Source organism: Cotesia typhae, unplaced genomic scaffold (genome assembly GCF_013202065.1).
Source record: "Cotesia typhae breed Kobodo isofemale line unplaced genomic scaffold, CoteBio_Ctyphae contig_50, whole genome shotgun sequence".
Classification (NCBI taxonomy): Eukaryota; Metazoa; Arthropoda; class Insecta; order Hymenoptera; family Braconidae; genus Cotesia; species Cotesia typhae.
The window spans coordinates 2,019,002-2,038,328 of record NW_027423758.1 but is presented as its reverse complement, the minus strand read 5'-3'; the positions used below and the strand labels follow the sequence as shown (position 1 = coordinate 2,038,328).

General features: G+C 26.9%; 1 protein-coding gene across 1 annotated transcript in view; it reads right to left on the bottom strand.

Moving 5' to 3' along the window:
* Tpst (tyrosylprotein sulfotransferase) overlaps window positions 1-19,327 on the bottom strand; it is a 141,826-nt gene that overhangs the window by 75,501 nt on the left and 46,998 nt on the right. The window contains exon 3 of the mRNA XM_074249626.1: window positions 16,171-16,190. The gene's annotated coding sequence lies outside the window, so the exon portion shown is untranslated. The remainder of the gene's footprint in view (window positions 1-16,170; window positions 16,191-19,327) is intronic.

The window sequence follows — 19,327 nt, the reverse complement described above, 5'->3', positions numbered from 1 at the left end:
TAGCGATGAATACTATTTCATGCTGATTAACTCAAAGGATTTATGCAGAAGAACTTCTAAAGAAATTAATTAGCGGTAGACATTTTCATAACCATGATAATGCTAAAAATAATGATAATGATAGCCGCAGAAGTACTTATGAATAAATGTAGGTCTTGAAAGTTATAAGCGACAATGGTTGTCTGGTTATTCTCAATTCTTCATCTTCACTTTTGTTTTTTCAGCTTTCAAACGAACGAAAAAAGCTTTCCGCATATTCATCCCGCAGCGGAGCGTAATGCCCGATGAGATGGGGAGCTGTTACATTGTAGTTTGTTCGCACCGCGAAATATTCTGAAGGAACGATATCATCACTGTTTTGCTTCATATTTGTAACAGTTGGAAGTTTAATCTGGTAGGATTGTTGCTAATTTTTTGGTGCTATTGGCGGAATTATTAACCAGTGATTTATTTATTGTTTTTATTAATAAATTCCAGGATAATTTCCAGTAATGCAGTCACTTGGAATGCTCTGCCAAAAAAATAAGGAGCGCGTGGAATTTTAAGGAAATTGGCTCTGCTGCAGGACCGCAAAAGGAATTGTTAAAGATATGATGCACTAGTCTGAGGCGACAACATTATCCACGTTGGAAGCTTAAGTTTGCCAAGCTGATACCTTCTCCAATGGGACATGCTTGTGTGGGTAGATACCACCCGAGCCATTCCGTTGGTATACAGGGTGAGAGATTTCTGAGGCAAAATACAGGCGGGTCACTGTTCGTATTAAGTTAAGTGTATGACGTGACATGGAAGTTGGTTATGAAAAGCGTGATTTAAATATATTGTCAGGATTCTCAAGTATTTTCGTTTGTTATTTGGGTTGTTCTCCAAAAGATTGCAAGTATTTGAGATTATACTTCTGAATTATCAGGTACGTCATCATCAATTGTAGATTCTCGTCCACATCTAATTAAATTTGTTTAATTAAAAGGGTATTGCAGTTCAGAAACACACGGTAATAATTTATCTTTTAAAATTCCCATTGAAAATGATAATAATTGTAGGACATTCCGCAATTCCTAATATTCTAATCACAATTATTTTAATAGTTATTTATAAATACGATGCAAGAAAATATAAAAAAGAACAATGAATTTTCAATGTATTAGTAAAAAATAATAAACATGAAAAATGAAAAAGTAAATAATTATTTTTAATATTTTTAATGTTAAAAATTAGAATAAAAATGTTTTTACTACAATTAAGGTACCGGCGGGTAATAAGGCCTAGCTAAGGGAGATTTTGAAAAAAATCGAAAATATTGCATTTAATTATTGCAATTTATCATTAATTTTTAAATTAATACATTAGCCATAAAATATAATAGAGTAATGGTAATTTTCACCATAAACAAACACAAAATTAAATTTTTTCAAAAACCTTGCGAATAGGCCTTATTTTACTACGGTAGGGTAATAAGGCCTAAGGGTTATACATACTGGAAATAGTTATACTATACTTGATAAAATTGGTATTAGAGATCAATCATCACTTAAATTGAGCAACAATACTTTTTAAGATGTTGATAAAAATTAGAACAATGATTTTAAATTATTAAATATAAAATTATAAAAAATGTTTACCATTTACTGAAATCGTTTTTTAGGAATTCTTTTTAGGAATTCTGCGCTACTTTAGCATATTTAGGATAATGAAATATTGAAGATAAGGAACGTTGTATCGGGACTCTATAAACTTGTAACGACATTTCTATGCTAGACGCTTCTACTAGAGAAGTCTTTAGCGGAAACGGTTATTTTAAATAGCATTTCTATTACTTAGGTCTTATTACCCGCGGGTACCTTACTACAAAATTTATCGGAGTCTCCGGTAAAAATGAATTCAAGTATCGGTATAGCTCGCCGTCAGTTGTTGCTGACTTACAGTTAATTCTAACAAAGTTTTATACAATTATCATATTAATAAAATTTTAAGCAATTAGTTAAATATTATTCGAAATATTGTATTTTTATGACTGTCATAAAAATACGGTTTCTGTCACTAATAAATGGTAAATCAGAGCCCTATCGTTCCTCGATGACAATACAATCAAGTAATTATTCTCATTAATTTTATATTATAATTAAAATTAATTTTTTTTCGTATAAGGTAATTTTAAAGATTTAATAAGCTTTAGATCGGATTAGATTTTTAAATTAATCCATCAAGTCATTTCAAACTAATCGTATGATCACCAAAAAGAGAAGGAATTTTTTTTAAGTTTTTATGAGATTACTTTGAAACTTTTCAATTAATCAGATTAATAAAATTAATCCTAAAAAAACATTTTAGATAAACTACGTTGATTGCCGTCAAGATTAAGATTTAATTACATGTTTGAAAAATTTTACAGCGTAAGGATATTCAAAAATGAGCTTTTCAATGTTTGACATACAAATAGTGATTTTAATATCGTGATTTTAGTTCGGTTTAATATTCATAAAAATATTTCAATCAATAACTTTGCAACAAAAATTTTCAACAATGAAATCCAGTGATCTAGGATCTATCAGTCTTTAATCGGCTCGTTAAAATTCATGATTTTCAACAAATATTTAACCATTAATTATTCACACCACTTTTATTAAAATTTTCGAGCACTGTTGATCACTAAATTTTTTTGATTTACGAACCTGAATTGACATTTTCCGGTGAGAGGAATATAAATATTTATATCCAACTACAGTCAGAATAATTGATAATTATGTCTCGCAGAAAAAGAGAAAAGTCAAAAAATAATGGTGATAATTAAAATGAATTTAGCTTATGTATCAACCCTTCATCTGCAGTAATATTTGATGCATCGACAAACATATAGTTAAGCCCATATTTCATCAATGTTGAAGTAAATACCCAGAGAGAGTGTACCAGTGAATATAACGATTGTATGCAGATACAACATTTGCATTCCCATGTAACGACAAGAGCTCGCGGCGGTCGAACCATTCCCTTTATCCCAACATAAACTCATTTACTTTTGTTTCGACCCAACCTGCAAACATAACCTTCATTTACCTTGATATGCCTTTATAGAGATCAAATACTACCTAAACAATTCAATATTTCTATTCACTGCGCCCTCTTCCTGCCTCACGGTCAACATCAGAGCCAGAAATGGAAGACACTTATGTCAATAATGTGAAAATTTGAGAGAATTGAATTGGCGAAATCTCAATGATTAATTGCAAGAATATCTAAACATGATCTAATGGAAGATTGTTTGAAGAAAAATTAAGAATTTTGAACAATAAAATCATTTAGTGACTAGTTCATGATATTTGATACTCAAATGTAACAATTTAACGGCATAAAACTTTTACAAATGATAAAAATTGCAGGCGATTATAAAAAAAAATTAAAGTTTAATAATTCAAATACGAAACTTTAATATTAATTTCACAAGATATTTAATCAAAAATATAAAGACTGATAAATCAAATTTGTGATAAGAACTTTACTTTTTATTTTTGTTCCTTCAATAAATATTGACGGAAGTATTTATCACATTTTGTAAACAGGCAACGTTAAATATTAGTCATTGATATATAAGATAACAAAATCTTTAGGGTATTTAATGCTGAAAGTAATTGTTGAAAATCATCAACAAACGCAATCAAAATTTACGAAGCGAAATAGTAAATTCAGCACACTAAACTGAATCAATTTTATAATTATAATTTTTTTTCAAACCCAGAAACTAAATTTTAAACTCAGGAATTTTTACTATTTTACTTTGTGCAATTTAATATGTGATCGTGACCTTTTATCTTTTCTTTCTTGAAAATGTAATTTGCCGCTTCGTCATTTGTCGACAACCATTACAAGCCTTGCTTATAATTTCACTGAAGCGTGAGAAATTCTACTTGTCTTACAAATATGTCTTACTTGATTTTATTTTTATCCGTATTTAAAATAATTTCTAATTTATAGAATTTTTCAAGTCAGAATTAAAAATTGTTTTCAAAATACTTGAATTTTCAAAGTGAAAATTATTATTTTTCATAATTAGTGTCATTATCTAACTTAAATAAAAAAAAAATCATTTCCAAAGAGCTGATGACACGTACTTTCGAACTTTTATAATTTACCGCTCTTTGTAGAAGCGACTGGTCGCAATCCTATCGGCAAATTATTAGACATCCCTATCGAAAAAATCCACATGAGTTTATATGGAAATTCACATAGGAAAGTATGGATTCATATCATATAGTGAATTTACATGTGGAATAAACATAGAACTCGTAGAAACGTGACATAAGCCAGTGAGAAGCGTAGAAGACTGTCAACCATGAGGTACCGGGTTCAAGTCCATCACCGATAACTAATTAATAGCAATTACTTGATAATTATTTTTAATTTTTTTCGCCTGATTAATATGGAAATTTATTTAGGATCCTACCCTGGATTTCTATATAGGAAACCATATAGGAATCTATCCGAAAACACCGTATGGATTTTTTTGATAGGGTTGAACAAAATAATAATGGCTACGTGATTTCGTCATCAGTTTTAGTTTTCAAATCTGTACTACAAATTAAAAATAATAATCTAGATCCCTCAGAAAAAGCGGTAGATAATTGTTAGAAAGTAAAAAAATTAAAGGAATAGACTCGTGTTGTCGCTGAAAGCTAATATTTGTTGTAATCCATTGAATATGAGCTGTTTTATGAACTCTATTGTCAACAACAAACTACAGAGGGAGTTACTATAAACAATGTGGTAGGAGACAAATTACTGATGGGTCATGAGCTCCACCGCAAGGGAGTTTGAAACAGAATCGTCCATTTGTTCGAGTCTCTCTGCTGTTCTCGTACTTCTCCTGAGAGTCCTAAAGTAAAGTCGGATAACGCCCACAGTCTTTGCTCGACAATTCGCTCGAGACAATGCCGCAGACGAACTAGAATGAAACAGAAAGTACCGACGAGTGATGCTTAAAACCGTGCTAAAAAATATAACAAAAACATAATTTAAGGGAAACCTGAGGACTCTTGAGCAATTTAAATTGCTTTGTGAAAGGTCATAAATTATGAGAATACTGAGGAGAAGTTTTTCGTTTTTTAATTAAATGGAAAATTTTCATCTACACAACAATGCTTTTAAGTTTAATTTTGTCTCGATAATTTAATGACTTAGTTTTACTAAGAGTTATTTTTTTATGTACTTTCATTTACATTTTACTGAAATTTTAATGTAAAAGAAAAATATTTTTTTTTCTCACAGAAGTGCTTAGACTTCTGCATAGACCATCGACTTCTTCCAATTCTCGTAAATACGTCTTCTATCCAATAATTCATTTAATTATTAAAATAAGTAAGATTTTGTGATGAATATATTTCATTTCATGCCTTGAGCGCGAGATGAACTTATCAAAATATTTTTAATCGATTAATTGTTTTTTTTTTTTTTTTATTAATTGTTTTTTTTCTTTTGAAAAAATTGAACATAGTTTTGACAAGAAATAAATTTGTTGAAATTTTCAACAACTTGATTTCTTAACTGAAGAAATAAAAATTTTTCTCTGAATAACTTTCGGCTTAAAAAAAAATTTTTTTGATTTAAAGAAAATAATTTTTATAGAAAGCGAATTTTTATTCAAAATTGTTTTTTTGTCAAATTTAAAAAAATTTTTTCAACAAAAAAATTACTAGAAGAAAAATTTTGATTTACTCAGCTGAGAAATGAATAATTGAAAATTTTCAACGATTTAATTTCTTATCACAACAGCAAGAGAAATTTTTTCTTTTAATGTAGAGGAGTAACCACGATAAATTTTGTAAAAATTAATATTTCAATTCAATTTATATTTAAATTTCCTCATCTGTCTTGTGGTAAATTGTTGAGTGAAAATTGCCGCTTAATATTATTTAGTTTAATTATAATTAATTTCTTCCGGCTGGCAGTAGGAAAAAATTTTTCTATCCTTGGAACATTTATTTATCAACATTTACTTCTAAATGCAGCTTAAAGATAGTTGATTCTATGCTCAATTATTTCGTTGACTGACCGCCGATAATACAATTTTTAATTGGCTTTTTTTTATGATCATTCATCGCAATGAAAGAGATCGCTTAATTCGTATAAAAAAATGCTATCTGCGGCAAAATTAAAATGAATTTAAGATTAAGTAAGAAGCAAAATTAATTTCTTGTTGTAAATAATTATTAATAAATTAATAATGGTATTAAGATTAGTATTATCTTGTTGAGAATTATCTTTTCCAACTTTACTTTCATCAATTCACATATACACTGATAGAAAAACAATCTTGGTTCAAGAAACTTTTTTTCTTCAAAATTTGAACTCTTGAAACTAGATATAGATATATTTATTTCAAGAATTTTTGTCTCTTGGTTCAAGATAGGCGATAACATTGATTCAAGATGTTACCGACTTGTGTTAAGAATGGCTTTTTTTTGAGTCATTAATTTACTTATTTCCAAGGAATAATTTTTTTTCGTTATAACAATTAAAGACTATTTAGTTTTTGAAATATACTTTGATGAATTATTTTAAGTTTTTTAAACGATTATGTTATTTTGGTTGAAAAACTAAATGTATCGATTGAAGATAATGTAGCTCTTAAGCCAAGAAAATCTAAATCAAGACAAGAAATTCTTAAAGCAAAATAATCATTTGTCTTCCAAAATAAATTCTTAGATCAAGAAAATATTTCTTGAGTCAATATAAATTTTCTATCAGTGTACGATTAAGTTTTTGGGATTTAATTAAAAAGATTGTTACAAAAATAGCACTTAATTAATAGCTAAATATAACCTGATTAGGCTGATTTGTTAAAATCAGTTTCACGTACGACTTTTTGAAATTTAATTTTTTCTAATATTTAATCTATTAACTGCTGATGTGTTTCCAACTGATTCGTTAGATGATAAAAGAGCTTCCAGTTTACCAAAAACCAAAATTAATTACCTGAAAAGATAATGAAGACTATCTTGAACATAGAAATTTTAATGAAGAGATTAGAGTATGAAATATGTATCAAGGAAATGATTCAGTCAAAAATTTAATCAAGGAAGCCACAAAACCTCGCGATATTTTACTTTATGTATTTTCTGGGATCTCATCACAAGACTGCTTTATAATGCATAATCCTTGAGCCGTTTTCTCATCCAAGTTAGAGCTTTAATCATCAGTTTACCACTACGACCACCGAGGAACTAAACTTTACGTTTCTGCCTTTAGAATTTGAGAGGAACATAATCAAAGCTACTGAATCATTAAACCATTTTTATACACAGAATTTAACTTTAACGCTATGTAACTTTAATTTCCATCCACTCAATTTAATTAAACTCGCTCAACTGTTCCAGTTGTTTTACAATTATAATTATATAGATATGTATGTCAGCAGGATTGCGCCCACAGTTCTCAACCGATCGTCATGAAATTTTATGAACTTATTCTGTGGATCAATACAAAGATTAAGTTCGAAGATGAGCAAAATCGGCCGGTTAGTTTACGAGTTGTGGGTGTTTAAAAATTTTTTTTATTTTCAAAAAATTTTTTGAATTTCGTAGATTTTATGAAAATAATTTTACAGATGTAAAAAATAAATAAAATCTATCAAATTTATCTTAAACTTCATTTAATTATCTTCAATATAAACTATCATTTGTCTAGTTTTCATGATTTTTTCAATTAATTTTGTGATTTTGAAAATGTTCAAAAAATTTTCAATGAACATATTTCGGCTCTTTTTCGTCAAATAATTTTTAAGCCGTAAAAGATTGCTTGAATCTATCAAATTTATATGAAAATTTACATAATTATCTTTAATTTAAGCTATTATTCGTCGCCTTTTGATACTTTTTTCAATTTATTTCGTAGTTGGGAAAATTAAAAAAAAATTTACAATAAATAAATTTTTAACTTTTTTTATAATCAAATGACTTTCTTTTGTTACAAATCCTATTTTTTAGGTAGATGTGTTTGAATATTTATTTGTTTTAGTCGGTATCATATCATTATTTGCAAAAATATAATAAAAAATACATTTTAAGACATTATTGCCTTTTAATAACGTAGTTTTTTTAATATTCAAACGAGAAATCTACCTATTTATGTCGGGTATGGTCAAATGACGCTTTTTCTAAATTGAACACTGATAAAAGGATTTGTTTATATTTAATAAGCTTTATTAACTGTTAATAAATGATTTTTTAACTTCATAGGATTTAATAAATATTTATTAACAGTTAATAAATTATTTATTAAATACGATTTATTAAATGCTAATAAATATTTGTTAACAATTAACAAATATTTATTAATAGTTAATAAGTAATTTATTAAGTTCAATTTATTAACTGTTAATAAATATTTATTAATGGTTAATGAATGTTTGTTAACTGTTAACAAATATTTATTTAAAATAAAAAGTGAAAATAGCAATTTTCTTTTGACACTTTTTATAACCCTATAGCTGAAATACATGATAATAATTCTATTCACTAAATCAATTAACGTTTTTAATATTTAAAAATATAAAAGATAATTATGAGCTGTGATAGAATTTGATATTTTACAATAAACGTTATTATAATGTAATATAATTAATGCAAATAATTTATAAAGATGATTTTTATTTATAAACAATCTTCATGTCATATGACATTGCAAGCGAAACAAATTCACTCAACAAAATATTTATTAACTGTTAATAAATATTTGTTAACTATTAATAAATACTTATTAACTATTAATAAATATACTTTCCTTCCAAATAAATATTTATTGAATGTTAAAAAATATTTATTAAAATTTAACATATTAAATAATTGCCTTTAAATAAATTAAATTATTAATAGTTAATAAATCCTTCCATCAGTGAAATCAACGTAGTAAAAAGTTTAAAAAAAAATCGCAATTTTAAGAAATTACTAATGATTATATTGATTAAAAAAAAATTGTGATTTATCTTTCATTTTTTAAAAATCTTATTTTTATTTTTTTAATTAAAAATTAGTTTTTTTTCACGTAACTAATTTTTTTTTTGTAAGGAATTTTTTAATAGAAAGATTTAATTTTACTTTATTACTTAGATTATATTAAAAATTAACAAGACTGGTAACAAAGCCAATAAGAATGATTAGAATGAGGGTCCGTAAAAGTCCTTTTATAATAGAAGACATTTCCCCAGATGCTTGAGTTAGGTCTAAAGAAACGGAGGATAATATTGACGACAAGAACGTCGGATAATTGAAACCGTCAAAGTGGAACGGGCAGAAAACGTCAAGAGTATGAGTGGATGTAAAAGCTTCACTCTTACTTTCCGTTTTATTTTTCCGTCTTTGCAAAAGTGACGAAGAGGATAAGAGCCAGCTCCCAACAGCTGAGTCCTATTTTTTTTTTTTTTTTTTTCCATTTTTATCTCGTGCCTCCTTCTAACAATTGAATATTCAAACGGATAAATTAACATTCACAAGAGCTGAATCGATGCTACCCGTTGAAAAAAAAAACTTATCCATTCCCTTAGTTTTTTTATGTCACGCATTTCAAGAATTATTTTTATCGAACAAATTTTAGTTATCACTAACTCGGCTATAAATTTCAATAAATTATTTCTTTATTCGCTACTTGGCGAATATTATTATCGAAAATAATTGGAGGCTTTGATTTCAAGGAGAACTTCAAGAAAATTGTCTGTCTACCGTAGAAATAAAAAAAAAAAAGAAAGCAAACACTGGTATATTGGCAAACCTTAATTTATTTTTTCTTTTCAGCCATTTTTGAGCTTCTTTGATTAATTTTACGGTAAAATAGGAAATTTAATAAAATGTATTAATTTAGATACGCCAAAATGTTCAGATAAAATATCTACAGCATGTCGGAAATTTGCAGTTATTTCTTTCCAAACATAGAATTAGAAAAATTGACAAAATCAAAGAAATTTGTAAAAATAAAAATCAAAGTTAATTCTAGACAAGAAAGAATTAAAAGTGGATGTAGTGCTTCTGAAAGAATGCATTGAACGAGGTATTCTATAGCATTTTGTGCATTAACTAGCAGAACTTGAATGTAATGAGTGAATTTAATGAATTGTTAAGATTACTATCATCAGAATTAATTATTATTTAATCGATACACGGAAAAAAGAAGAAGAGAAAAATTACATTATACAATTCATATAAAAAATTGGAAAAAAAGTTTCAGATTGTAATTTTTAAAGATTTTGTAAGAATTACATTGTAAAATGTAATTATCACATTTAAAGCTGTAAAAATTAACATTCAAAGTTTGAATTTAAAAAATGTTATTTCGAACTGCAATTTTTCTATACAGAAAAAAAAATGTTCTTGAATCAAGTATATATTTTTGAAGAGCTTAATATCCTTGATTTGAGGAGAAAAATTCTTGATTTAAGAAAATTTTTCTTGATTTAAGAAAATTTTTCTTAATTCAAGAATTTGCCGTCTTGATTCAAGACAATTATCCTCTTCAAAATTATATTCTTGATTCAAGAATTTTTCTCTTGAATCAAGTTAATTTTTTTTTCTCTGTAAATTTATATTTGAAGCGACATTTAATAGTATTTATGATGTAATTTTTTTTTTCTTCATTTTCCGTAGAAAATTTTATTTTTAGTTTCTTGAAAAATTATCCAATCCTCAGGAATTGATATTTTAAAATTAGGAACGACATTTCTAAAAATTTTACGTATAGAGCCTAAATATCACACCGTATATCTCATTTCTCAAATTTGTTTTTCGTGTTGTGGCTGTGAACGAAAAATACGAAAAAAAAAAAAATAAATAAATTTTTTAATAAAATTTAATACTGTCTGTTGAAAATACATGAAACTATATTGAAAGCCCCAGAAGGTGCCATTTCTTATAAGTGTAATATAAACTGTTACTTACAATTTAATGTAACAATAAAACCAATTTTTGTGACCTTTAACCTTGAATGTCTAAAGACGATTACTGAAAAACTCATCAATTCTACGTTAAAAGAATTTTTTTTTTTTTTGGAAAACAAACTTATTATTATTATTATTATTTCAAAATCACAAAAAATTTTTCTTAATTTCATAAGAAAAATTGAACGATATTTTTAATATCAATATCCACAAAGTCAATCGTTAGTTTAAGAAGCTTATGAGGATTAAAGAGTTGACTTTTGTCGACTTTAGTAATGTCAGTTAAAACTTTAAGATTTAAGACGCAAACAAACAACGTGAAAGCTCAGTTAGATTTCTTTCCCAGGCAATTGTTGTTATATTCAACGTAAAGTAAGAAAATAGCTTTTTCAATTTACCAAGTGTTTTAGTTTATATATATATATGTATACTGATTGTTGTTTTTATTCTCCGCGATGATAAATTCGAAGGAAATTGCCATCGTGTCGAGAAAAACTTTCTTCTATTTTATCTTAACACTTGAGCTTTTTTTCAAGGATTACTTCTCAACTCAACTCGTTGAGACACTCGAGGAGGCAATCAATCGTCAAAACAAACATTTTTGTCGTCTTGAAATAAACTAGTACACTCTCATCAAGTTCAAGTAAACAAGAATTACTTTTAGCTCAACAAATATATGGTTTTTATTTATTTATTTATATCGCTGTTGCAAGAATGTAACATTTTTATTTGAAGTTAAGAAAAATTCAGATTTAAGAGGATTGAATACTAATCGTGTATTTTACTTGGAGTTAATGGAAAAATTTAATTATCGCTGAGCGCGTGGTTTGACAGAAAGAAAAAAATATTTTAAATTTACATCAAATATACGGATTATTTAATTGCGAAACCTTCAGTTGCAAGCTATCTTACTTTACACTCAATGAAATTGAAAAAAAAAAAATATTATTTTTACTATTTTTATAATTATTTTACTTTATTTCAAATGCAAGAACAGTTGCGTGGTTTTGAAAAATTAATTAACAAAATTATTAGTTTGTTAAAAAAATTTCTTTGAATTCCCGCCTTAATTTTGAATTCCAAAAAAAAATTATAATTATTACTATTTTTTATAAATTTCAATGTCTCGCATAATTAAAATGGACGTCTATCAAATACTCAATTCGTTATTTTTTTATTTTTCTAACATTATAATTTTTTTTGTTATACTCGCTCCAAAAGTTCAACTTTTGAGCGCTGGGTGGCGTCCGTAAAGAGACTCTTTTCTAGAGACTCTACCATACCGTCTATTTTTCTCGCCCTAGGCCGTGAAGTTTTACCCCTTCTTTTTTTTACTAACTTTTCGAGTACACCCAGACGAAATTGAGAGAGATTGTAAAAAAAAAAGTCACATTCTAGTGTACCGACCAATGATTGTGAGTAAATTTTAAACAGTTGCTATTGAGTGGAGCTAAGTATTTCTCTACTGGCAGTTTATTATGAAGCGGACCTAATGTTAATAAAATAATAACCACGCCATAAATAAATATTAATAAAAAGATAATTAATATAAAATTAAGTTTTGTTGCCTTTGTGAAGCTTCATAAAATTTAAATATGCCATTATTTGCCTCCTATCCCTCAAAAGTTAAACTTTTGGAGCGATAATAACAAAAAATATTGTATGTCATTCGGCCGTTTAATGGCGATTTTGACAATGACTTTTTTTCGATATTCGCTTTAATGATTGTGACGCGAATGTTCGAAAACGAGCGTAAATTTCCGTCATCGGCTACGCTTTGGAATTTAAAATTACGGTCGTTTTGAACCTTCCCGCCAAAAACCTTAAGCTCATATCGAAATATCGTCGCTGTCAGAAAACCGTCACTTCACGGCCTTATGACATAAATATCTATTTCTTTCCATGCTAACTTGTTTTATCCATTCGAAATAATCAGGTTATTTCTTTAAATCAATACTTTAAATAATTTATTGCGACTGCTGAATTATACAACTTCTACTTTTGAATATTCATCACTTCTCTCAAGAATTTTATTTTTTTTTTTTTTTTTTTTTTTTTGATCTAATTACTTATAATAAGCAACAGTTTCTTCTACTTAATAAAAGCATTCTCGAATTTATTGCAGTTTTAGCTTCAATCAAGAGACTACTTCATCGGAAATATGAAAAGAATTTGAGAAAAATTTTACTAGAATTAAGAAAGTAAATTTCTCGCTTCAAGCATTTATTATCAAAGAAAAGATTTTCTTGAAAGAAGTTTTACTTAAATTTTCATGAAAAAATTTCGTTAACAGTAAATAGTTTCGCTTTAGCAGCTCATACTTCACGGCCTTACGACATAAATATCTATTATACAATACTAATAAAAATAAAACGATGTCTTATATTGTTGATAAAAATAATTCAATATACAAACTATTCATTGAAAATGTAGACTGTAAATTTATTCTGGCTCCCACAAAAGAAAGAAGTCTGACTGAATGACGACCTTTTCACTGCATTATAAACTTGTACGAATTGGTCCATGGAGTGAATCCAGCGGTTACATATATTTGAAGCATAGACGATCTCGTATCCATTCAATGATTCGCAAACAATGATACGAGTTTACCGGAACTAACAAAGAAAACACACAGACGATGGGTAGACGGCAGACGGGTAACATACATATACATACATTATGTATGAGGAGTACACAGTTGAAAGCATACATGCATATATGTATTGATATCCATATTCTATATCTATATCTGCAGATAGATGATGCATAGTAAACCCACGAACTGTCGTATCAATATCGGTTACCGATGTATCCATCACGTCTCTCCCAACTTATCGGTTTGCTTTATTTTTGCCAAGTCTACTTCACTTATTTCGAGCACGTACTCGACAAAATCTCTGACCTATCCTTGTCAGTTACTTAATCCTGACAAAAATAATTTATCAACTTTCACCTCTGCTCATTTTTTTAGTCAACGTTCATAATTCATGATCTTAGTGTAAAAAATACTTTTTTTTTTTTTTCTTTAATTTTACTCGTGCTTCAGACTATCTAGTTGTCTTAATCGAACACGCAGAAAAAAATTTTGTTAAGATAACCTAAGATATGTTGTGGTAACAAATGAATTTGTAAACCTAGGGATAACAAATCATATGTTAAAATAACAAAATTTAGGTTATAACAACTAAACAGTTTTGTTACTATAACAAAATTTCTCAGTTGATTCGACAAAATACTTCAGTTGGTATAACAAATTTTTTTGTTGAAACAGCAAAATTATTCTATTAAAATAACAAAGAGAATTTGTTAAAGTAATAAAGAGAATTTTATAAGAATAACAATTATTTTATTATCTTATTATTTTATAAGAATAAGAGTAACAAAGTTATTTTGTGATAGAAACAAAATGATTTTGTTAGAGCAACAAATTGATTTTGTGATTTAACAAACTGGTTTGTTAGTACAACTTAAAATATTTTGTTAATGCAACTAATGGATTTGTTGCTATAACTATACTCATTTGTTATCACAACATATTTTTCAGTTATCCCATCATTTGTTATTTTAACAAAATCGTTTTTATGCGTGAAGAAACTAATTTGTGAATTAATGAATCAAAGTTAAATGCTTCTAAAGGTGCTTTTTCCAGATAGTTCCTCCTATGAAACGTACTTCTTTACCTGATCCCTACTATACGTATCAATTCTCCAATGCGTGTTTGAAATACGCAATAAAAAAAAATTTCAAAAAAGCTTTCACAAACAATAAAAGCGTGCGCTAAATCTCTTATTTTTGATGTCTTATATATTGTGTAACCATGGCAAAATTTTACTATAAAGTAGAATTTAACTGTTTTAAAACATCATGCATCACAAATTAACGTTGTCGATGAATTTTTAGAAAAAAAATTTTTTCATGGAAATTCGGAAAATTTTATGACGTTCAAAATTTTATCTTCAAGAAGCAAAGATATTCCTTTCATGAAGTTTTTCTCGAGAATTAAGATCGGTAACGTCGGTGCAAGATATTACCAACTTATTTAAAGAATTCCGTTGAAACTATACTCGGATTCTTGTTACTTTTTATTAAAAAAAAAAAAAAATTCGAATACTTTTCAGAATATTTTGAAGGAAATATTTAATTTTTTTGAAGATTTTTTGTTATTTTAAACAAAGAAACGGTAAATATTTACAAGTAGAGTAAACCATTATAATTTTTAATTTTTTGAACGAAATTTCTATTTGATTTTAAAAAAAAGTTAATTATCACAATTTTAACAAATTTTCAAAAAAATTTACAAACTTTTTAGAAAATTGTGATATTCAACTTTTTTTTTTTAAGTGTTCTTTTTTTATATACTTTAAAAAAAAATGTATCAAAAACATCAAAAAAAGATAAAATAAAAATTTTATTCAAAAACTTGAGCCAAAATTTTTTCCAACTTTTAAAGGTAAAAAAGAAGCTATCGAAATCTTTATTTTATTCTTTCACGACATTTTTTATCATAAATGAGCCGTAAAAACAAACAGAATCAAAAAAAATTTTGAAAACATTAATTTTTCACCTAGTTATGGCCCAAAATGAGATTAAACTTACCTGTAAATAATTATCAAAGAAACTAGAGATTGAAACAAAAAAATAAAATTCTAAGAAAAACATTAAATTATTCTTGAATGAGGAATTTTTGTATCGAAGGAAGATAATATCTTGAAGGATCAAGTAAGAATAATTACTGACCGGTTATCTTTAAAACAATGTTCTTACAGAGAATATTTTTCTTCAATCAAAATAATATTTTAATCAGTAAAACGTTATTTTGTTACCATTGCTATTGATTACGACTCGTCGCTAATGGATTTTAATGGATTGTAAAAAAATTGTATAGTTTATGGTGAGGGGTTTAATTTATTTATGCAGGGTTAATTTACCCGAAAAGGCAAATCGAGTAAATTTAAATATATATGATGCGGAATAATTGTGTAATTAAAGTAGTTAATAAATCTGATAAATTTAACGGGATTATTATTCTTGTTCTTGAATCTGATACTGTACGTGTATTTCGTTTTATAATGCTACCGCAGTGTGAATTTATAGTGGCCAGATGGCACCGCGGGATTCTAACTCGTGTTATCTTTCCTCGTTATAGATACCCTTGATAATTTCATAAGATCCCACATTTCATCGTGTATTGAATATCTAGTGTTTAACATTACAGTTTAATATATACAGAAGAGAAACAAGAAAAATTTACTCACCAAATCATAGACTCCTCTTTCTGAAACAAAAAAATTATTATTTTCAATTATTTTCTAGAAATTATGAGAAGTATATTTTATACAAGAAATTATTATCGATAATTTTTATAAACAATGGATAATGTGTAATAATTAACTCGTTGCGTTCAAAAAAATATTTTACTAGGTATTTTTCTTTCAAATTTTTATAACTCGTGGAATTGCTACGACTTGATATAATCTAACAGTTAATTATTGGAATCAAAAAGACTAGGAATTCAAATTGCGCGCATACGCGCGCACTCTAATCATCAATTTTAATTTATAGAATAAATCAAAAATTGGTGGAAAAAAAATAATTCTACAAACTCCAAAAATTAATTGTAAAAAATGATTTTAATCATAATAAATTCATTTACAATTCAATTGTAAAGCGCGTTTAAATTTTTTTACTGATAGTATATTTTTCATATGAATTAAACGCTTTTCATCGTCCCGATAAGTGAATCATAAAAAAAAAAAACCAATCAAAGAATATATTATTAGCGGTCAGCCGACGAAACAATTGAATATAATACCAGCTGTCTCTAAAGTATATTTAAAAATAAATGTTTGTATATGTCTGCTTAAAAAACACACTGAAAAAAAAAAATTAACTTGAATCAAGAGTAAAATTCTTGAACCAAGAAAATAATTTTGAAGAGTTGCAGTGTCTTGAATCAAGATAAAAAATTGTTGAATTAAGTAAAATTTACTTAAACCAAGAAAAATTTCTTAGTTTAGAAATTTTTCTACTCAAACCAAGAAGATGAAATTCTTCAAAATTGTTTACTTGATTCTAGTAAATTTTTTTTTCTGTGCAGAAAAATTTCGTCAGTCGAAAAAAAATCAATTATAATTGAACAAAATAATATCAAGCTAAAATTTTATTTTCAAAATTTACCATGAGGTAGATCAGGAGATTAAAAAATCAATTTTATCAAAAATTGTTGTGTTTACCCCTGTACAAATTAAAAAAAAAAAAAAAACTTCATAAGTTATAAAGCAGAATTAGAAAAATTTTGAAATTCAGCAATCATTTTTTTTTCTAAGAACAAGCTGTCTTGTTATATGCATCATCAGTTGGCATTTTATGACTGCCAGGTACAATTTAAAGTGAAAAAACGTTAAAATCTTGATTTTCAAGATATTAAAAATTTAATTTTTTTTTAGAAAATGATTCAATTTTAAAGCTCAAGGGAACATTCCTTAACTCTGCTCAAATCATTTTAAAAATTATTTGATCTACGTAAGTTTGCAAATAAAGTTTTTTTTTGCATGGGGTAAGTAACAAGTTTTCAAATTTTTTTCATCGAACAAAAAGTGAATAATAATTCATCAGTTTACTCAGTGTTTTATAACTTTTTAAAATTTAAAGTAGCCGGATAAATATTGTATTCAACATTGACGGTAAACTTGGAATGTTTTTAGTTGCGTTATCGATGGAAAAGTTTATATCAAAAGATGTAATATAAAATATAAATTCATCTTGAGTTTTAGCAAGTACAATAACACTAAGTACAAAGAAGTATAATCAGACAATTTTAAATTATTTTTCCTACGCGATAAATCAGATTTTTAAATTGAAAACTTTGGATACGTATTGACGGAATAAAAAAGAAGGTTATACATCATTTTCTATGGAGAGAAAATTTCCATTCTCTAGTGCTTAGAGGCGAATATTTTCTTCTCACAGTCGGTCTTTGAAATGTAATATTCCACAATGGTTGTCGATTGACATGCACTCACTGACTCAAGCATTCCGAAGTGACTTTACTCCGTCTGAGGTCCAGAAAATCCGGTAAGGAAATCCTAATCCGCCTATTCTTCGGATTGAGATTTTCTCGTTGAAGGATTTGGTTTTATTTTTAAAGCTAGTGAGGTTAAATTTAATTTTTGTGGAATTGGATAAATTTAGATTTTTATTTTTATTTTATGTTTGTGTATTTTTTTATAGTAAATTGGGCTTTAAAAATGGGAAATTAATAACAACAGATTTAAAAGTATGAAAAGAGATTGAAGGTAAATGAACATGCTGAATTATATGTTAGGCGGCGGAGCATGAAAAAGCGAATATTGTCGAGCGACAATGCGAACGCACTTTAAATTCGCATTAAATTTTACGCTGTTAGTACATGAATCGGAATATAATACGGATAATAAAATTAAATGGAACGACGTGTTAATTGCTCGATAACTCTATTCAGAAGCATATTCTGGAAAAATGTAGTTTTATTTTCGAAAATTCTTTTTTTCACGACACTGTTAAAAATTTTTCCAATAAACGTTGAATGGTTTTCCTGCGAATAAATTTTCTGCTATGGCCTGATATGCTTATGTCTTGTAACGCATGATTGCTAACTTGTATTTACGAGGTATTTGTACCCCCACGAAAAAAATTTATAATTAGAATATAAAAAAAATATATTTCATTTTATACACGAAATATATGTGAAATATATTTGAACTATATTTAAAATATACTTGCATATATTTCAAGTATATTTCAAACGTGAAAAATATAAGCTGCAAAATATATTGCAAATTATAATTTTTTTATGTAAAAAATATACAAAAATTATATTTTAATTATGTACAAAAATTTTAAATGTCTGAAATTTTTTTGATGCACCAGAAACTAACCAGAACCGATGTTTATTTAAATGAATAAGTTATCAAGTGCACGACTCATGACGCATATATTTTAAATATAATTTCTGTTTATTTTTATTATGCTTTTCACATAAATAAATAAATGATTCAGATTTATTTTGAATATATTTTGCAGGTTGTATTTTTTATACACAGTAACAATATTTTTCATATGTTCCTGTTATATTTCATAACTTATATTTATCATATAAAATAAATATATTTTATTTTTATTTGAAATATATATTTTGAGTATATTTTGAATATAGTTCAAATTATAAATTTTTTCTGTGGGGAGATACGCCCACACTTCAGAAAATTTATTTACGGGTCAATTTCAAAATCTCTGCTGTTTAAAGTCAGCAGAGAATTTGCTTGAAAAATTGACCACAAAGGAGTCAAGTTCAACCAAGGAATGACTGAAATTTAACTGAGTGAATAAGTCTTTATAATTTTCTAGTAATCTTCAGAAAAAGCTGCTTAAAAG